Raw genomic sequence first — 21,950 nt, forward strand, 5'->3', positions numbered from 1 at the left:
GCTAAAATAGAGTACGTTTAAGAAAATTTAAAAAAAAGAACTTGTACATGGATCAAGACAGTTGTACGAACAGAATAAGGAAATACTGCGTGGTTTAAAATCAGGAAAGGTGTCCATCGGGGTTGTGTCTTCTCACCATACTTGTTCAGTCTCTATGCTGAGCAAATCATCAGAGAAGCTGGCTTCTACGGAGAAGAGTGCAGCATCAGGAACAGAGGAAGGCTTATTACCAACCCGTGGTATGCAGGTGACACACCGTGTTTGTTGAAAGTGAGGAGGAATTGAAACATCTGCTGATGAAAATCAAGGGTTCTTGCCTTCAGTATGGCTTACAACTCAATATAAGGAATACCCAAATCCTCACAACTTGACCATTCTTACCAAGTTGGGAATATCTTGGTAAATGGGAAAAGGTTGCGGCTGTCAAGGTTTTTGTCTTACTTGGATTAACAATCAATGCTCATGGAAACAGCAGTCAAGAGATCGAAAGACTTATTTGCGGTAGGTAAATCTGCTGCACAAGACCTCTTTTTCTTAAAACAAGAAAATTAATATGAATTGGAATTTAATACATATGTCATATCATTCCATAGATCAATCACATCACCAGATTGTGGTACAATTGCTACCACAATCAAATTCCAAACATTCTTTTTCTACTTAGACTCCTTGATATTGTCTCCCTATTATGTGACCACCACCACTGAACCTGCCTCCTACCAAAACCCTTATTCTTACTGTACCCATAGGTTCATCAATCTTGGGTTTCATATACCTAAAAACAAGAAAACATAATAACACAGCTTCAATAGGGTGACCTCCATTGACAGAACGTCTCTTGAGATACACTCAAATATGAACAAACAAAAAACAAGCAAAACATTACAAATAAAAAATACAGAAAAATTTGGAAACCATATCAGGTCCAGCCTGTATCTACTGACAAAGTTTTAATTGTTCAAATCACACTTATGCCTTTGATCTACTACACTCATCTTTCCAAAGCATTCTAGCAGCCACTTTGCTCCCATCCCTCAATTGTAGAGAGAGGGCGTTCTCTTTGTCGCTCCACAATGAATCTTGGGCTCCCCCTTTTATCCACAGCCTTCTCCACATCAGATCCTCATCATTTAGACTCTGATACTAATCCTCCCTTTGACTTCGAATTATGAGTGTGATTTGCAATCCTTTGGCGACTAATGATGGTGTGCTTCTTCCATGTGGAGTTAGTTGACATCCCACTTAGATGACAGCTTGTTTGGAGACAAGCCTTTAAGACCCAGACTCTATTTTATCTCATAGCTGGGCACTATCTAAATTCTCTGTCACATTTTGTTATAGCACCATATCCTGAGGGCGAGTATTGACTTAAAACTAATTGGTCTTAAGTATTGACTTAAAAACTAATTGGTCTTAAGTTGAAGCTAGGACTTAGTGCGAGCCCAAAATCCATTTCTCTATAGTTTTTCTTTTAATTTGTTATTTTTTGGGAGTTAATAATATGTCATATTCCATAATACAATCACATCAAGCAGAGTTGCATGTTGCTTCCATAATCAGCTTTCAAGCATATTTTTCTTCCTGTACTCCTTGATGTTGTCTCTCTTTTATCTTCTTCCCCCCTCTGTCAGCCAACCCCCCCCCCCCCCCGCCTTGTTCAATTTGCTGTCCCAATAGGTCCATTTTCATCCAGGTTTCATTTACCAAAAAAAACAGAAAAATAAATTACACAACTTCAAGTGGGTGACCCCAGTGACTTATCCTCATTGTTTTCCCACGGAGCAGCTGGTAGGTCCAAACTGCAGACCTTATGGTTAGCAGGGTTTCCATATAAAAATATGACCTTGAGGCAATCATGCCCAAGTTAATTCCAATAAGAATTAAATATCAAAATAGAAATTGGTTACATCAAGAAAGGCATTAAGGCAAGAGCGTCAATGGAGAAAATGTGCCCTGTCTGCCCCATGCACAGTGGGGTGAAATGCAAAGGGAGTGCAACAGGGCAGCAATGGGCGCAAAGTAACCAAGTCCCCCAGGAATCCTGAAAATAGACTTCTGACTTGGGGGACAGGGCTTGGCACCTAATTAGACTTGATTGGAAAACATACATCCGGGTCAGTAGACAGACCTGGAACTATCTATTGATTTTCTGTTTTGTTTTATTTTTGTTTGTTTTTTTTGCCTTATGTATACCTATAAAAGATAGGCAGAATGAACAATCCTGAGGAGAAAACAAGGGGACCGGCAGCTCGGGGGGACATGAGAGAGGAGAGGGTGGGGAGAAGGAATGGGGAGCCAACAAACTCAGGGATAAGGGAACAACAAGAGACCTAAAATTGATGACAAGTAGGGTGTACAATGCCTGGTGGGATTTAATCAAGTGCAATGTATCTGAGGGGAATTACTGAGAATCAAATGAAGGGTGAGCATGATAGTGGGATAGGAGGAAGGTAAAAGGAAATAGAAATAAATAGGAGGCAAAAGCTATTTGTGGAGGTATAGTTATAGGTATGAATATATTAAAATATATTAATTTATAATGAAATGGATAGCGGTTAGTGTACATATATTTATATATTTGGAGTTAAGATAGCAGACAGATTTTGGACCTCTATTCAAGGCCTCCCTTAACACAAGAATACTTTTTTCTGATAACCTGGCATTCTTTGATGCTCACCTTCCTGACATGATCACTGTAGACAAATGGGTGCATAAGCAAATGTGGTGAAGAAAGCTGATGGGCCCTGGCTATCAAAAGATATAGTGTCTGGGGTCTTAAAGTCTTGAAGTTAAACAAGCAGCCATCCAGCAAGGAAGCAAATAAGCCCACATGGAAAAAGCACACCTGCCTGTGTGATCAAGCGGTGTTGATGGGAACAGGTATCAGTTATCAAAAGATCCAAAACAAGCAACTCTTAATGGGAATGAGGGGATTTGGAGTGGAGACCCAAAGTCCATCTGTAGACAAGTGGATAACCCCCCACAAAGGATTATAAGGAAGGGATGATTCAACCAAAGTGCAGTATAGCACTGACAAAACACACATCATTTTTCTAGTTCTTGAATGCTCCCCCAGCCCCCACTACCATGACCCAGTTCTACTTTACAAATCTGGCTAGACCAGAGAACACACATTGGTACAGATAAGACACATGGGATCAGGACAGATAAATCCGTCAGGCACAGTAGTGAGAGTATTGATATCATAAGGGTAGGGGGATGGTTGGGGAGGGGGAAGGAGGAGAAAGGGGGAACCCATCACAAGGTTGGATATATAGCCCCCCAGAAAGGGACAAATAACAGAAATGTGGGTGAAGGAAGACAATAGACAGTGTAAGATATGAAATAACAATATATAATTAATCAAGTATTCACGAGGGTGGCAGGGTGGCAGAGGGAGGGGAATAAAGAGCAGATTATACCATAGGCTCAAGTAGAAAATGCTTAGGAATTGATGGTGGCAATAAATGTACGAATATGCTTGATACAATTGATGTATGGAATGTGCTTGATACAATTTATGTATGGCATGTTATGAGCTGTAAGAGTCCCCAATAAAATAAAAAGAACCCACCCCAAAGAAATGAAAACATTTATAAGGGTCAGGAGACAGACCTGAAACTATTTTTAGGCTTTCCCCCCCACCCCCACATGTCTATCTATGCCAGTGGTTCTCAACCTTCCTAATTCGGTGACCCTTTAATACAGTTCCAGAACCATAAAATTATTTTCATTGCCACATCATAACTGTAATTTTGCTGCTCTTATGAATCGGGTGACCCCTGTAAAAGGGTTATTTGACCTTCAAAGGGGTCGTGACCCACAGGTTGACAACTGCTGGTCTATACAAATAGGCAGTATTTAGAATCCTGAAGAGAAAACAATGGATGGTTCCAGGGCACATGGCAGAGGAGGAGGTGGGAAAAGGGAGGGGGAGAAAACAAACCCAGACACAATGGAGCAAGAGATCTGAAACTGATGGCAAGGGGGCGCGTAGAATGCCTGGTGGCATTGGATCAAGTGCAAAGTAGCCAAGAGGAATTACTGAAGGTCAAACATGAGAGTGGGGCAAGAGGAAAATAAAAGAAAATAGAGGAAAGAACAAGGAGGCAAAAGACATTTATAAAGGTATAAATATAGGTATGTACATATATAAATATATTTATATATAACAATAGGAATATAGGACTATGTACATATATTTATATGTTAAGTATTAAAATAGCAGACGGACATTGGGCCTCTACTCAAGTCCTCCCTCAACGCAAAAAGAGTTTGCTCTAATAACCTGGCATTCTGTGATGCTCACCCTCCCTACATGATTGCTGAAGACAAAGTAAGTGCAGAATGAAATGTGGTGAAGAAAGCTGATGGTGCTTGGCTATTAGAAGATACAGCATCTGTGGTCTTAAAGGCTTGAAGTTAAACAAGCAGCCATCTATCAGGGAAGCAACAAAGCCCACATGGAGGAAGCATACTAGCCTGTGTGATTATGAGGGGAGCTGGCATTAGGCATCAGAAGACCCAAAACAGACAATCATATTGATGTGAACAAGAGGGCTCGGAATTGAGACTCAAAGCCCATCTGTAGAAAATTGGACATCCCCTCTCAAAAGGGTCACAAGGAAGAGATGAGCCAGCCAGGGTGCGGTATAGCACCGATGAAACACAGCATCTCTGTAAACTTTAATGCTTCCCCCTCCCAAGCCGCCCTCCCCACTATTATGATCCCAGTTCTACCTTACAAACCTGGCTAGACCGGAGGATGTACACTGGTACAGATAAGAGCTCTTGATACATGGAATCGAGTACAGATAAACACCTCTGGAACAATAATGGGAGTAGCGATACCATGAGGATACAGGAGAGGTAGGGGAAGGAAGGGGAGAAAGGGGGAAAAGATTGCAATGATGGATGTAAAGCGACTACCACCACCACCGTCCTGAAGGGGACACACAGCAGAAACATGGGTGAAGGGAGACAGCGGACAGTGTAAAGTATGAAAACAATAATCATTTATCAAGGGTTCACAAGGGTGGGAGAATGGAGGAGGGAGGGGAAAAAGGAGCTGATACCAAGGGCTCAAGTAGAAAGAAAATGTTTTAAAAAGGATGGTGGCAACATATCTATAAATGTGCTTGATATAATTGATGTATGGATTGTTATAAGAGCTGTAAGAGCTCCCAATAAATTATTTATAAAAATAATAGTAATAAGAGTATTTTATTATTAATTATTTTATTGGGGGGGCTCTTATAAATTTTAAAACAATCCATATTCAATTGTATGAAGCATACTTGTACATATCTTGCCATCCACATTTCCAAAATATTTTCTTTCTACTTGAGCTCTTGGTATGAACTCCTCCCTTTTCCGCTCCCTCCCTGTGGCAGTTACATGAGCTACTGTCAGCTTGAAGAAGGGGTAGAGTCTAGCCTGCCAGTCAGGTCACAGCTTGATTACCTCATTTGGAGGCTTGATGGAGATAAAAAGCTCCCCGGAGGCCAGACACACTCTCTGCTACACATTTCTGTTGGCAAGCCACATGGAGCTATGCTGATGGAGCCAGAGCCCCAGAGCTGGAGGAGACACGTGGAGATCCACGCCAGCGCTGAGCTGCCTCTACTGCCACTCGATCCACTAGACTTTCCACCCACTGGCCTGTGATCTTCCTGCATTCAGAGTCATTGCATGTATTGTGTGAGTCTGAAGAGGAATTCATAGACTGGTATCAGACCTATCGGACTGATGGACTTGATCTGGACTGGACTGGGGTGTTTTCTTAATATACAATTACTCCTTGATATAAAGTTCTCTGTTTCACACATATGAGTGTCTCTGGATTTATTTCTCTACTCAACCCAGATAAACACACTCCCCCACCCTCCCACCCTTGTGAATCCTTGATCAAATATATTGTTGTGATTTTGTGTCTTACACTGTCCGTTGTCTCCCTTCACCCACATTTCTGTCATTTGCCCCCTTGCAGGTTGGTCATATATCCAATCTTGTGATGCCTCCGCCCCCTGCCCATCCTGCCCCATTATCCCCGTCACCTCATGATATCGCTACTCCCATCGCTACTCCTGAGGGTTTTAACTGTCCTGAATTCCACCTGTCATGTGTACTCCGGTCTAGCTGGATTTGTAAGGTAGAAGTGGGTCATGGTAGTGGGGGTGGGGGGATAGGAAGCATTCAAGAACTGGAGGAATGATGCCTTGGGTCTCCACTCCTAACTCCCGTATTCCCATTGATACAGTTGTTCATAAAACAAGAGTATCTTGAGTGCTAAAGAAGGAAAAGAAACAGAGCAGAGTACAGAACTCTGGGAAGCATGCGGCAAGCTTAGGTGTAGATGAAAAACGAAAATCCAAGAGAATGAACGATGCCAGTGAACACTGAGACACTGAACCACTAGAAAAGTAGATTGATATTCATATTTCATCACCAAACCAATACTTCAGAATGATAATTTTAGACAGGTTTTTTAATATTTCCAAAGGCACTGTCATTGATATTAGGTAAATTTTCTAATATGTATAACAAAGACTCATAAAAAGACATGGTTCCTCATTTTAAATGCGAAGTCAAAATTTTGCCTATAATTCAGTATATTTAAAAGTTAACAGAATAATTAATGTTAGTGATGACAGTAACAGTTATCTTGTTGAATTACTTATTCAAAATAATTACTTAGGCATTAGTTTTACACACAATGACTTTGACTTCATTCTTTTAAAGATGTAGAAACTGAACAGTTAGTTTGTGATCTACAGGCAGATCCAAGATTCAAATTTTGGTTATTTTTCACTTCAAAGCCTGAGGCTCGAGTGCTATGTGATAAATTCTGTAAGTACTCTTTATGGTAACAAAACATTATATATTGTTGACATTTGTTCGTGTAATTTAAGGTAAACAGGTCTTTAAGCCATAGGGAATAGTTTTAAACTCAGACTGGCACTTGTAGTGCACACTCTAAACCCGCTCATACACATCAATATAGTTGTTTGTTTGGGATCTTTTTTTTTAAATCATTTTATTGAGGGCTCATACAACTCTTATCACAATCCATCCATACATCCATTATATGTCTAACACATTTGTAGCTTTGTTGCCCTCATCATTCTCAAAACATTTGCTTTCCACTTAAGCCCTTGGTATCAGCCCCTCATTTTCCCCTCCCTCCCCTTGCCCCCTCCCTCATGAACCCCTGATAATTTATAAATTAGTATTATTTTGTCATATCTTACCCTGTCCAATGTCTCCCTTCACCGGCTTCCCTGTTGTTCGTCCCCCAGGGAGGAGGTTATATGTAGATCCTTATAATTGGTTCCCCCTTTCCACCCCATTTTGCCTCCAACCTCTGATATCGCAAGAACACTTTGTTCTATTCAATTGGCATTCCATGATGCATACCTTCCCGACACAATTGCTGAAGACAAAGCAGGTGCATAAGCAAATGTGGTGAAGAAAGTTGATGGTGCCTGGCTACAAAAAGATATAGTGTCTGAGGTCTTAAAGGCTTGAAGGCAGACAAGTGGCCATCTAGCTCAGAAGCAACAAAGCCCACATGGAAGAAGCTCACCAGTCTGAGTGATCATGAGGTGTCGAAAGGATCGGGTATCAGGCATCAAAGAACAAAAAAGCATATCATTGTAAATGAGGGGGAGTGCAGATTGGGGACCCAAAGCCCATCTGTAGTTAACTGGACATCCCCTTACAGAAGGGTTGTGGGGAGGAGACAAGTCAGTCAGGGTACAGTGTAGCAATGATGAAACATATAACTTTCCTCTGGTTTGGGATCTTTTGATACCTGATACTTGATCCTGTTGACACCTCATGATCACACACGCTGGTGGGTTTCTTCCATGTGGGCTGATTTGCTTCCCTGCTGGATTACTGCTTATCTAACTTCAAGCCTTTAAGACCCCAGACACTATATCTTTTGGTCCCCCTTTTATTTTATATATAAAATTCAAAAGCCACATGGGCGACATGGTTATTTCCTATACATTAAAAGCTGTCAAGGCAAAACTCCATGATCCAATTAATATAGCCAAAAATTTAGGCTTAATAGAAACATTCTGAATCCAGGCATGGAGGATAAAGTCCCCCTATGTCCATCTGCTATTAGAAGAAGGTATGAGAGGGGCTAGATGCCCCAGCGGGAAGAAAATAGAGCCAAATAGGAATGTCTGCTTCCATAGTGAGAATGAATCAACCATGTGCTCACTCTGCAGCACATGTTTAAGGGAGAAACTGTGGAAAACTTAGACAACCGCAGGAACATGTACCTGGACTATATCCCCAACTACCAGAGTGGCGGTCTTCCAGCCGTGGAAATCTAGTCTTCCAGATTCCCTCCGCACCAGTCAGGGAATAAGTCCCAGTCATATTTCCCTACAGTGCTAGTATTCCACATCTCCCCTCTCTGCATTATGTGTAAGATTTAATAGTGCAACGGAGGCAACATGGTCTCTCTTCATATCTCTTGGCTTCCTATAGAAGTGACAGGAGACTGCAAGCCTCACAATTATGATGATAAACAACACAGTCAGACTGGAAGTTAAGCTATGTGAGATACTTTGCACCCAAGCTCGCGGGTCCAACCCTTCCATGCCACTCACCAACTGCTTAATCATATCAGAGCCAGGAGATGCCTCATGCTTGTCTTTGAATGTATAGAAAATATCCTTATTAAGCTGATCAACATCTAACGAAATGTTTCTCTTAAACCCTTGCAAATGTTTCCTAATCAAATTCCAATCATGCAATGTTACAATATATAGGTAAGGAGTTACGCAAAAATCAGTCACATTCCAATCACATTATAAAATTGACAAGTCCAAAATTTTGATCTTTTAGCAAAGCAGTCTGCAGTGAAGTATTAAAATAAATGGGGTCAGACACCTCAGCCCCACTCGATTGTCCACGTGGAGGGAGAGAGAGAGATTTAATGCTAGTCCAGGCTTTTTATCTTCTCTGGGGACATGCAAGCCCCCCAATTACAGGTGAGGACATACGTCACAGGAAGGGGGTGTGCTTATAAGTAATACAGTAATGAGAGGGGGTGGTCTAGGGCCATACACACAAAAGGAAGAGGAGGGATTGGGGATATACATGTGACAAGATGGGCGGATCCTAGGTTTAGGATGGCAGCTTAACTTTGACCTACTCTCTAGGTCTCCATAGGAACCCTTATCAGTAGGGTGTAAACCCCACCTACTGGAACCAAATAGATAACTGCAGGTGTCCATTGTCCTTAACAGCAGGGAGTGGGCCCACTGCAGTCTGGCAACTGATCACCCTCAGGGAGGATGCCTGTGAGCATCTGACCTCCCTCCACACTATATCTTTTGATAGCCAGGCACCATCAGCTTTCTTCACCACATTTGCTTATGCACCCATTTTATCTTCAGCGATCGTGTAGGGAAGGTGAGCATCAAAGAGTGCCAGGTTATTGAACATGTTTTCTGATTGGGTTTGATGAGCTGCGAAACCCTGCCCCCAGAATCAGAAGTCTATTTTCAGGATTCCTCATGGATTTTGTTGCTTTGCTCCCCTTGCTGACCTTTCGCGCTCCATTCATGTTTTGCCCCAGTTGGGGGGGTGGGGGGGGGATTCAGAACAGACACAATTCCTGCACCATGTCTCCAGTGCTGTCCCCTGCAGTGCTGTGGGTTAGTGTCATGTCTTGTGGTGAGGCCAGCCCTATATTTCTCTCTGTGCATTGGCTGTTCTGAGCAAGAATGCCATCTTCAAGGGTTGGTGGGTGAGGATGTATTACACTCTCTCTCTCTCACTTTCTCTTTCCCTCTCTCCTTCGTTCCTGCGTCCTCTAGGCAGACCCACAAGTCTCCTGGGCTATATCTTCTGTACTGTCTTCTTTAGTGCTTTCTTCTGGGGGAGGGGATCAATGTAGCTGGGATTGGAGCCAGCCCCACAGTCCTCTCTGTTAGTTTCCCCACTCATGCTGGTATGTTGTCCTCAAGGCTTGGGGGACTAAGAAGGTCTGGTCCCTCTCTCCCTTTTCTGTGGAGATATAAGCAATACCCTCCTCATACATGTGTTGGTGCCCTGTTCCCCCACTACCCTCTTTTCCCCCCCTTCTTTTCACCTCTTTTTTAGTTGGTTGCCATATGCATCCCTGTGTTGGGTCTGACACCTACCAGAGCACCTCCAACTCCTCCCATGAGACAATGTGCTTCATGCATTCATCACTGCTTTTTAGGGATGTGCAGTACTCCATTGTATGTATATACCAGATATTTTTAATACTTTCATCTGCTGATGGAAATTTAGGTTGTTTCCAACTTTGAGATTGTGAACTGTGCCACAATGACTATTGAAGTGCAGATGTCTGGTCGTGGTCTGTTTCTTACTTTTTCTGGGTATAAGCCCAATAGGGGATTGCTGGGTCACATGACAGCTCGATTTCCACTTGTTTTAGGTGTTGCCAAATCGATTTTCATAATGGTTGCAAAGACCTACAGGACCACAGCAGTAGATGAGAGTTTTTATCTCATCACAACTGCTCCAACACTTTTATTTGATTTTTTGAATTGGGCTATCTTTGAGGATGCTGGGTGTATCACATAGTTAGGGCCTGCTCTGGGCCTGCTTGGGGCCCACATGTGCCTACTCCAGGCCTACTTGGGGCCCACGGCCTTTCTTGCGTCCCCTCCCCCTTTGCTCTGGCCACCTTGCTCTCTTGCTCCTTGCTCCCTCGACACTTCGGCTTCCCCATGTGCGTGCTCATTCCACGAGGTTGCTCATGCCCAGTTGTGAACCCCTTTGCGGGATAACTGGTCTAGTCACCCGCATTAATGGCGCCCCACGTTGGACACCTTTAATGCGGGTGATTAGACCAGCTATCCCACATCAAATTGGGTCCTAAATGAGGTGTGCGGATGAAAGGAAAAGAAAGAGATATGTACAAAGTATGGGATTGGGAGGACAACAGTCTGATGGACTGAAGTCCTGAGTATATTCAAAGCTTGGTTTTTATACTCTTCTTACAAGGGATTGGTTACAAAACAAATATCAAAGAACTTAAAAAACATTCCTAACTCTTATCTATGCAAATGTTGCTTAACTAGTCACACTTTCTTAACCTTAGAATAATAAAAGCACTAAGTTCTAAGACAATCACATGGATATTCAAGATTCCAAAGAATCTTAAAAGAGATCGTAAATAATTGAGTTATCTCTCAATGTTTTAGCAGCAAGGTCACAAATAACAGTCATTTTGCAATGTTTTTGTCTGCAAAGACACAGAGGCACAGGGGACTAATTGGTCACCCATAAATAAACATCTTGATCAGCCAATGCCTCCTACACCCCTTTGAGACCATAAAATCGGAAACTTGTCCTGTCCTTCATAAAAACCCACTTGGATTACGCAACAGGCTTCGGCGTGTGTTCTTTCATTGTGCGAAGACAAGAACCGAGGCAAGACCCACTCGAGAAACCTAACAAACCCTAGTGGCAGAGGAACTATCTCCCACCTCGCAACTGTTGGCCAAGGGCAATGTCAGATGTTTCTGCTTCTCTGTATATAAGGGACCAGGGACCTACAGAAGCTCTAAGGAAATCCTTTGGAGATAAACACACACAATAAACGAGGATGAGGTGGGGAAGGCCGGGAATGACACGTCACATGATTGAGGTGCCAACAATATGGGTAGAAAGCTCCCAGCACTGGTTTTCCTGAGCCACCTTCAGTCCACAGAAACTCCTTCTTGAGATGCTCTTACCCCAACATCTGCCATTGGAGCAATGTTCTCACAGGGGCTCGTTTGTCCCCCTCACCATCTAGCCACCCAGAGACACTTTTTAGTTTACAAACAAGGGGATGATGCTTCCAGCCTCAAGTGGTTAGAAACCAGGATCGATGCTAAACATCCTACAATGCACAGAGCATCCCCCACAGCAAAGAATTATCCAAGCTAAGTGTGCATCTCGCTTAATGATGCCTACACCAGTTCAGGAATTAGACCTCTCTTGTTCTCCTACGGTGGAAATCTTAGCAGATAAACTATCTGTCAATTTTTCAGGGCTATTTTTTACTAATTCCTAGATTTCCACTTAGAGTGAAATTTTGCCTCTAAATCCCACTCCCATTCCATGTCCACTAAATAGTATTCATTGGGCTAAAGAATATCCCACCTCCCTGAATTTTAGACTACTACCTGCCCCTCGCTTGGTTGGCCCGCATTGCTGAAAAACCAGTTCCTCTGGCCAGATCTTCTTGAAGCCAGTCATTCACCATGAATATTGCTGTTTGTTCATCTTTCTTGATTACCCGAAACTGCTTTCCTGTCTGGCCTTCTTCCTATGACCTCAGTTTCATTTGTTCTGTGGCCCATTCTTCCCCCTTCTCAACCCACTGTGATTTCCCGAAAGGGTCATATATAGGTAGCTTCATGCTCCAGGTTAGTCCTGCCCATTTGCAGTCAGCTTGTGAATGTTCGTTGTTTGAGCAAACACCTCAAAATGTGCTTTAGAGTTAGAAAGCATGCCTCATAAAGCCCATTACAGGGGTGGACCATCAGCGTGTTGGTTTAGCTCAGTATTTCCTAACTAGGAAAACCTGAAGAGAGGTGGGTTATTCAAAGCAGCTTCCAGACTTTATTTTGTTTTATAATTCTTCCTCCAAGTATGATCATTATAGTTACCATTTATTGAGCATGCTGTTCCATACCAATCGCATTTACTATCTCATTTAGTTTAACCTTCATGAAAAGTTTTGTGAAGTAAGGCTGATGATTTCCATACAGATGAGAAACTGAGATGCAACTTGATTCATTAACTTGCTAAAGGCCCTATAGCTAGCAAGTGATCAGTAAGACTTTCAATCCTCCTTTCAAAGTTTTCTTGCTTCTCCCTCGATTTGGTTTTATTTCGACTAGAGACATTTAACAAAATCTTCATACAATCACTAGTTGACCCAAAGCTTTAGAAGCAGGTACTTCAGAGACCACACATGAGCACAGTCTTTAGAAAAGTCACTAAAGAACCAATCATATAAGGCAAGCAACAATACCAAACCTTGAGGAGAGGGGGAAATCTGATGGCCAGATTTATAGCGCATGTTTATAACTTTAAAATGATTTATATTATTATAATATTTTGCATGTACAGCTTACAACAAAAATATTATGAAACATGAGAACAAACAGAAAAAGTGTGGTCCATTGCTGGCCGTGCAGAAATGAACAGAACGATCTCTGAAGAAACAAAGACTTTGACATTTCTAGATAAAGACTTTTAATTAACTGCCTTAAATGTGCTCCAAGAGGCAAAGGAAACGATGGGCAAAGAACCAAAGAACCAGGAGAACGGCATCTCGATAAAGGATGCCAATAAAGAGACAGCAATCGTTAAAAGCAATTCTGAGCTGAAAGTACAACTGAAGGAAATGTTCACTGGGGGATTCAATAGCAGACTGAGGGAGGCAACGGAAGAAGCCGTGACCATGAAGAGAGGTCACTTGATATTATCCAGTCTGAGGAGTAGATAGGAAAAGACTGAAGAAAGATGCAAATGAAGGCACGAGACCAGTGAGACACCATGAAGTATATCACCAGCATGTGCCAAATGACAGTCTCCGCAGGTGGGGAAAGACAGAACGAATTCTAAGAATAGCTGACAAAATAATGGCCAGAATTCCCCCAAATTTGATAAAAAGATATCTCTAAAGAGTTCAATGAACTGTGATAAGAATTCTATGAGCCCAATAAATTGTTTAAAAAAAAAAAGAGTTCAATGAATTCACTGCAGAATTTACATGAAGAGATGCACAGCATGATACCTTATATTGAACCCACTGAAAGGAAGACAAGCAGAGATGGAAAGCATTCACAGAGAAGTGGCTCCTCACGCTTAAAGGAGCTTGAACGCGACCAACCGAGATTTCTCTTCAGAAACCATGGAGATAAGAAGGCAGAGAGATGACATATTTTAAATTCCTAAGAGAGCTAGTTGGGCATAGGGAATGTCAACTTAGAAACTACCAGCAAAACGACTCTACGTATATTACAGAAAATGCAAGACAGTCTCAGATACAACAACGACAAAAGAAGTCACTTGTAGACCTGCGCTACAAGAACTGGCACAGGGAGGTCTTTGGGCTGAAATACAAGACACTAGACAGTCACTTGAATAATACTGGTAAAGAAAACCACCTAGGTAAGTAAGAGTGAGATGACAGTGTTTGGGGTTTGTAGCTACTCGTTTACTAAATGATTTAAAAGACAGATGCAGAGGGGCCCACACGAGGCCCGGAAGAAATAACCTCATCCAAGAACCCTGGAGTAGTTAGTTTATTGTGCCAACCTGGCCAATAAACACATGTGGGCTTAATTGAAGGGCGTAGGGATAAATGGCTCAGCGAGCTTCACCTTTCTTGTCTCTTGCTCTTTGATCATCGGACCAGTATGTGGCTGCCTTGCTTGTTCTGTGCCTCAATTTACAGGATACACTACCTCTAACCCGTGGACTGTGTCGCTGTAATTTGAGGTTCCTTCAAGACCTGCTTCGCCACACCATTGGAATTTGTATCTCTTGAGCTGGGGGCTGTTGGACCCTGTCATCTGGCTGACTGGTGGTGACCTGCCTTGCTGTTTGCTGCCTGTGCCCGGATAGCCTGAGTCTCACTACAGAGGACTATGCAGTGTCCCTCAAGACTTGAAGGACTGCCAGTGTCTCACAGCTGTCTCACGGGAGTGAGTTGCACTGAGACATTTGTACTGCTTTGTAATTTAATTAACTGTTTATATCTTATTATATATCTATCTATAAATTATTAGCATTCTGGTTTTGTTTCTCTAGAGAACCTTGTCTAACACAAGCCCCAAGGAAACAGATGGCGACACGGAAGTGAAGGAGTTCCTCCACATCATGTCTCACCTGCTGATGAAAGTCCTGCGCAAGGAGATTGAGAAGAGGGAACGGAAATTCCAGCAGCGAAACCTCCAGCTACCAGGGGCAACAGGCATGTGCGTATCAGAAGCACAAAACCGAGGTGTCCCTCAACCCTCAGTGGGTTGAGATAAAAAAAGATAGAAAAATCCCTAAAACCCTCTATGAAAGCGGGCTTCTCAGGAGCCTCAAGTGGAGACATGTCCAAAGAAAGAGTGGAAAATGTAAAAATTGTAAACACTCCCAAGAAATCTGCCATTTCATCTGATGAAGAAGCAACAACACAGTCTCCCAATTCCAAAAATGAAAAATGGAGGATGCTGCTGGGTCTGATAACAGCAAAATGAAAAAACTGAAGACACAGAGGAGTCTAAAGCACGTTGGGTCCCAGCTCCAGCAGACACAGAACAGAGAGTGGAAATGCCAGATGATGCGGAAGATGATCGTGAAGTGGCCAGGCTGCCCCGAGATGGACAAGTGCATTCAAAGGTATTTCATTGACTTCTCTAGCGAATGTAAAATGCAACTATCAGACACCTTCCTGAAGGCAGGGATCGCCTAGCCGTAGCCGCTGCAAAAAACAGGCAGTAGTAAAACTCTCATATTTCTCATGCCAGCAGTTGAACTCATTAAAATTCATGGCCAGGAATGGAACATGAGTTCTTATTCTCCCACCCACTAGGGACCTGGCCATGCAGACATTTGGTAGAATGAAGGAGCTAAGAACACACCACATTCACACGTATGGGCTGATTGTGGGGCGGGGGGCAGTAACAGATCTGCTGAAGCACAGAAACGTGCGAAAGGGATCAACATCATTGTAACCACACCAGGCCGCCTCCTGGGCCACATGCCGAAGATGCCAGAATTTGTATATAAAAACCTACAGTGTCTGGCCAGTGATGAGGCTATCATATCTTGGATGTGGTATTTGAAGAGGAATTAAAGCACATTATTAAACTTCTACCAGTACGCAGACAGACCATGATTTTTTCTGTCGCCTAAACTCAAAAAGCTGAAGACCTTGCAAGGATTTCTCCGCAAAAGAAGCCCATGTATGCTGGTGTTGGTGATGATAAAGCCAATGCCACGTGGATGGTCTTGTGCAGGGATATGTTGTGTGTCCCTCTGAAAAAGAGACTCCTGCTCTTTCCATTCCTTAGGGAAATCCAAGAGAGAGAAAAACAACGAATGGCCTTCTTTTCATCCTGCAAGTCTCTTAAATGCCACTAGTAGGTGCTGGACTGCATTGATTTGCCTGTCTTGGCCATTCATGGAAAACAGAAGCAAAATAAGCCAACAACTCCGCATTTTCAATTCTGTAATGCAGCTTGGGGGATATTATTATGCACAGATGTGGCAGCTTGAAGACTGGCATTTCTGGAGCCAACTGGATTGTTCAGTATGCCCTCCAGGTGGCCCTACGGAGTCTGTCTGCATGTGCGAAGAACAGCCAGGGAGGGGAATGGATGAGGGCATGCCTTTTTTATGTTTACACCAGAATTGGGTTTCCTTTGTTAATTGAAGCAACCCAGGCTTTCCCTAAGTGAATCTGAGTTTTCCTGGTCCAAAATTTCTGATACAGTCTGAACTTGAACAGCTTCTTGAAAAGAACTACTTCCTTCATAAGTCAGCCTAAGAAGTACGTAAGTCATATATTTGAGCATATGATTCTCTCTCTCTGTAACAAATCTTTCATGTTAATTGTTTATATTTGCCTAACTGGCTCTGTCATTTGGCTTCAACGTGCCTCCTTGTGTTGATCTGAACGTGAGCAGCAATGAAGGCAAGCATAAAAAGCGAGGATGAGGTGGTGGATTCGGCAACTAGGAAACCCCAAAGGTCTGAAGTCTAAGATCCTTGAGACTATTCGCAAGAAATCACCTGCCAGCAGGCCATTCTCACACGGAAGATGCACACACCTTCCTTCCTTTTGAATAATTGTCCCCAATGGGATCTCGTCACCTTGATCTAACCGGAAAGTTTTGTAGCTTTAAGGATTTAGACTGATTTACCAAGAGCCTACATTGCAAGCCCTGAGGACTGGCCGGTCCAGCAAATACTTTTCTTTCTTCTTCTTGGGGAAGTGGGGAGTGGGCATGTAAAAGCATTCAATTAAAGGAATTCATAATAAAGTCAAAATAAAGGAATATTTTTATCTTTATTATAATGATAAAATATTTCCTTATAAATAAAAGATTAATGCATAAAACAGCAATGTGAAATCTGTTATTGAACAAATAGCTTATAAAAATGTAAATGGTCACATTAACAACAAAAGGAAGGGAGGGTGTCTACAACCAGAATCTTGTATACTGCATGTTAATCCAAACTGGATTATTCATTATTTAAGGTGTGAAGTGCAAGCCTCAATTTAGATTTTATTATGAATTCCTTTAATTGAACTGTTTTACATGCCCACCCTCCACCCATACCCCCCAAAACAGAACAAGCGGTAACCATACACTGTTTAATGATGCGACCTGCCTCTTTTCTTTCTGTGGAACACTTAGCTACCAGCAAGCCCACTGTGTTTGGCCCTGATTATGTTTTAGCAGTATGTTTAATATTCATTAGCTTTGCTTCAACACATTCAGTTCCTCATTCTATATTCTATGCCTCCACCTAGTCTCTGCAATAATTGTAGATAGCATGACCTCTTTGATTAAGAATATATTTTAACCACAGTCCAACCATTTATCTTAGGAGTACATGGGTACCTAGTGTACTTTCCCCCTCAGAATCCCTGTGTCAGAAGATGCTGAGTGACTATTGTCAGAGTTAATAATATTCTGTAATTGTTAGGGTTAATAAAATTTCATAGCATGGGAGGGTCTCTAAATTCACATTCCTCTAATTGAATGAGAACATCATCTTCCTAAAAATGAATTTGGTTATTACAGAGAATTTGGAAGTTTTTATGGAAATTAACCAGTTCCAGGATTATCATTATATCATTATAATGATTTTTAATTGCTACATAGGGCTATCTCTCTATTTTAGGTGGCACCTAGGTTCAAGGTCACAGGCAGGAGTTTTCATATCAAATAAAGCTCACTCTGCCCTGGATTTTTAAGGCACCTTCTCTTTGCTTACATCACAAATGCAACCCCACCGCCCCACTGCCCCCCAAGGTATCAAATCAAAATGGTCAGCTCGATCCCAGTAAACATCCCAGTCTCATGTGGCCATTCCCTCAATCAGAATATGGGAAATGCTGGCCCACAAATGTTCCACAGCCCACTGGGTACTTCCAACTACATGACCACTCTTGAATAGAGCCATTTGTCCTAAAATTTCATAGAATGTCCGCATTATAATCACTGAAACCCTTGACTATACTATATAGGGCAGAGGGGTTGAGAAGTTTCTCCTGGATTATCCAGGTGAGGCCTCAGTAATCACGAGGAGTCTCATCAAAGGAATGCAGAGATCACAGTCACAGAAAAGATGACAGCAGAAGCCCAGATCAGAGAGACAGAGGGATTTGGAGATGCTTTGCTGCTCGCTTTAAAGATGGAGGAAGGGGCCAGGATCCAATGAGTGCAGACAGTTTTTAGAAGCTGGAGGAGGCCAGGAGATGGATTCCCCCTATGAGCTCCGGAAGGAAAACAGCTCTGCCAAAACCCTAATGTTAACCATTAAGATCCATTGCGGACCTCTGAACAATAAGATAGTACCTTTGTGTTGTTTAAGTCATTCTTATAGCAACAAGGGGCAACTAATACAGTGTATTTCCCAAATACTGGAGTCGTCCTGTCTCTGGAGTGATGGAATGGCAGAGCACAGGAGAGAAAGACGAATAACAAATGAATCATCTGATCTCCTTTCTCTTCTGAGCTTTATATTTTTAATAATTATAGATTTACCAAAAATGTTGTAAAGACATTATTTATAGCTATAGCATTTGAGTTAAAAAGAAAAACCACAAACATTTTATTGAGGGCTCATCAATTGTATCAAGCACATTGGTACATATGTTGCCATCATTATTTTCTAAACATTTATTTTCTATTGAGCCCTTGGTGTCAACTTCTCTTCCCCCTCTCCCCCACCACTCTCGTGGTCCCTTGATAAATTATAAGTTATTATTATTTTCATATCATACACAGACTGCTGCTTCCCTTCCCCCACAGTTTCTGTTGTTTGTCCTCCTTTGGGGGGTGTGTGGTGCGGTGATGTGTCATCATCATGATCAGTTCTCCCTTCCTCTCTCCTTACCCCACTTTCCCCCTGTCCTCCTGATATCTCTACTCCCATTCCTCTTCCTGGATCCCATGTGTTGTGAGCTCTTATGTCTCATCTGTAACTGTGCACATGCTTCTGTCTAGCTAGCAATGAAAGCAGTACAGGAGTCATGATAGTGGGGGGTTAGGAAGCCTCAAGGAACGAGAGGAGTATAGTGTGTTTCATTGGTGCTTTACTGCACCCTGATTGACTCATCCCTTCCCTGTGACTCTTCTGTGAGGGGATGCCCCATTGTCTACAGATAGGCTTTGGGTTTCTGCTCTGAACACCCTCATTCTCAAAAATATGGTTTTGTATGTTTGTTTGTTTTGGGTCTTCTGATGCCTGTTATCTGGTCCCAGCGACACCTCGTGATCGCACAGGCTGGTGTGCTTCTTCCATGTGGGCTTGTTGCTTCTCTGCTAGATGGCCGCTTATTTAACTTCAAGGCTTTAAGACCCCAGACACTGTATCTTTTGATAGCTGGGCACCACCTGCTTTTTTTCACCACATTTTCTTATGCAACTATTTTGACTTCAGAGACTGTGCCAGGAGGGTAAGCAACACAGAATGCCAGGTTATTAGAACAAATTTTTCTTTCATTAATGAGGGGTATGAACAGAGGCCGGAAGTCCATCTATAACCTCAGTGTATTGCCATATAAATATATGTACCTGGGCCAATTCCTCTATTTTTATGAATTAACGAACAATTTAGGAAGCAAAGATATGAATAGAGGTATAAGCATTTGATTTTTATACTCACATGCTTAATAAAATTGGATTGAAATTACATTAAAAAATTGAGAAAATCAGAAGACAAAGTTGAAAAAATCTTTCAGAAAGTAGAACAAAAAAGACAAGTAATTGGATGATAGATGAGGAGCAGTCTAACGTCTGACTAACTGGACTTTGATGGCGTTGGCAGGTGGGGGTGGGGTGCAGAAGAAAATGAGAGTAGGAAGGAAATATCACTAAGATAACAACAACAACAACAACAACAACAACAACAACAACAATGTGTTTCCGCAGTAAAAATATGAGTTTCTAGGTTTAAAAGACCCAGCAATTATTCAGTATAATTATTAAGAAAATATAGTAGACCCTCATTGTTCATAGATTTAGAATTTGTAAATTCACCTACTCATTAAAATGTGTTTGTAACCCCCAAATCAACACTCGAGGTACTTTTGAAGTCATTCACAGTCATGTGCAGAGTGGCCTAAAAAAAAAAAAAAGCCAGCCCACACACAGCTAGCTGTCCATGGAAAATGTCTGCTTCGTGGTTGTCTATGAGGAGCTTCAAAAAAATTGAGGAAAAGTGGAATGAAAAGATAATAGAATTTCCCCATGACCTCTTTGAAGACTCTCAATTACTTTTCAGATATCGGTAATTTTTCTGGACCATTTGCTGTCACTTGCTTGGAAATACCCTTACCCAGTGCTGAGGTATTTCCCAGTGTCACAAGTGCAAGAAGACGGTGATGGGGCCGAGGGAGAGAAGATATGTCGGTAAGAGCAGCTTTGTTCAAATGTGAGTTGTAGTGCTATTGGCTATACGTTTCCTGTTAAGAAATCTCCTTCCTTTACAGCCTGGTCCTGACACACGACGCCCACAAAGAAGGATGGCGAGGGCCCCTTCTGCGATCAACCAAGCCCTGACCAGAGTACAGCATCGACATTCACAGCGCATCCACGGCGTGGGCTTTCAGAAAGGTGCCCCTCAGTCGCTCAGATTGATTCGGAAGTTTACCCTGCCCGAAATGGGACCACCAGACGAGATGGTGAATAAATCGACACCAGGCCCAACAAAATGGGCGGGGCCAAAGGAATCAGGAACACCCCACCCCCTGTTCCCCAATGGTCGTCAAGGAAACGTAATGAGGATGAAGATTCACCGAACAGGCTTTGTACATTGGTTACCTGCGTGCCCGTCACCACTTTCAAAAACCTACAGGCAGTCAATGTGAATGAAAACTAGCAGCTGATTATCTAATAAGGTTATAAAACGGCAAACAGAAAGAAAATTCAAGAGTACGGTATTTCCTAAGGAGAAGAGGAAAGTGGTTGCTCTGCGTCTGGAGCTGCTTCAGAAAGTGTGAAAGTAACATCTATAGTGCATGATGGATCTGTGGGGAAATGGACATACAGCTCAGTCTGGATTCCTGAAAGGATGAGAGTAAAACATGTAGGAGACAGGATTGTTGTCAGGGTGAAAGGCAAAAAAAAAAAAAGTATGGTCATACTACCAGGGTCAGGCTAGTGTTTTATTATTTTTTAAAATTTTAACAGTTTGAGACATAATTCATATTATGAATTCATAATGAATGTGATACATTCATATTATGATCCATTCATAATATGATCATTCATATTATGAATGTGATACAATTCAATAGTTGGAATATATTAAAAAGAGTTGCACAATCATCACCACAGTCAATTTTAGAACATATCCTTCTTTTTGTTTTAATAATTATCAGGTCTCCATTTCCCACCCACCTCCCCTGCTATAACCCCCAAAAACATTAATCCACTTACTGTCTCTGTAGATTTACTTATCATGGATTTTATATAAAGAAAAATATGAAAATGAAAACAACAATAACAACTGTTAGACTGGGTTGAGTAGAGAAACAAATTCACTGACACTCATATGTGTAAGAGAGAACTTTATATCAAGAAGTAATTATACATCAATAAACTGTCCCAGCTTAGTCCAGATCAAGTCCATAAGTTCGATATTAGCCAAGACTCAAACAACATACGCAGCGATGCTGAATGCAGGAAGATCACAGGCTG

The 21,950-nt window shown here is 42.1% G+C and overlaps 1 pseudogene; it reads left to right on the forward strand.

Moving 5' to 3' along the window:
- The first annotated feature begins 14,901 nt into the window (after positions 1 to 14,901).
- LOC142451432 (ATP-dependent RNA helicase DDX18 pseudogene) lies at positions 14,902 to 16,859 on the forward strand (annotated as a pseudogene).
- The last annotated feature ends 5,091 nt before the right edge of the window (positions 16,860 to 21,950 follow it).

The sequence above is a fragment of the Tenrec ecaudatus genome, chromosome 6, assembly GCF_050624435.1.
Source record: "Tenrec ecaudatus isolate mTenEca1 chromosome 6, mTenEca1.hap1, whole genome shotgun sequence".
Lineage (NCBI taxonomy): Eukaryota > Metazoa > Chordata > Mammalia > Afrosoricida > Tenrecidae > Tenrec > Tenrec ecaudatus.